Raw genomic sequence first — 794 nt, forward strand, 5'->3', positions numbered from 1 at the left:
CGTCCCCCTGATGCACGTGCTGCCTCCCACCCTAATTTCCCCCCCCGAGTTCCTTTCTCCTTCCCAGTATAAGCCACACTGGGATGCCCCCCCCTCAAAAAAAAAAAGACACACGCACAAGACACTGCACAGATCATGAGAAAACAAAAGAAATGCCAAGGCAGTTTATTTACAACCGTTGTATACAAAAAAAGGACAACTCGTGCCACAGTTAGAACAGCCCCCTCCGTCTCCTTCACCCGCTGCCCTCTCCCGTGCCCCCCTCCCCCGGGCTGGTCCCCCCCGGGGCTCCAGGGTCCAGGCGAGCATCTTGGGGCACAGGAAGAGACACGGTTTCCTCCAGACCCAAATCAGCACTTGGAAAGCCTTGTCTGGCCGCCGTAGTGGAGATCAAACCCTCTGTTAGCATCAGGGTTGGAGGCTGATGAGGTGCCACTGGGACCACAGCCTACTGGTAACTGGGAGAGGAGGGCACATCCCCACCCCGCCCCCCCCCCGGCAGAAAGCAGACTCTCCACCTTCTCCCGCCGGGAAGGATCTCACTGCAACCTCTCTGCTTCGCTCACCCTCCCTGGAGGCAAAGTTCACCCAGGGGATTGCACAGGAGCTCCAACAAAGCACCTCCTGGGCTGGTCACGAGCTGTTGGTGGGGTCCCAAACTGGCTTTCCTCCTGCCCTGGTGACACCAGGAGGTGCCATTGCCATCCCCAGGGGCTCCCTATGGCTGCTGTCTTCTCCCGCTCTCCAAAGAGGCGTCTCCATCCCACCTCTGGCTCTCCAGCCTGGGCTCCCCT

This window comes from Pygoscelis adeliae, unplaced genomic scaffold, assembly GCF_000699105.1.
Source record: "Pygoscelis adeliae isolate BGI_AS28 unplaced genomic scaffold, ASM69910v1 Scaffold121, whole genome shotgun sequence".
Taxonomy (NCBI): Eukaryota; Metazoa; Chordata; class Aves; order Sphenisciformes; family Spheniscidae; genus Pygoscelis; species Pygoscelis adeliae.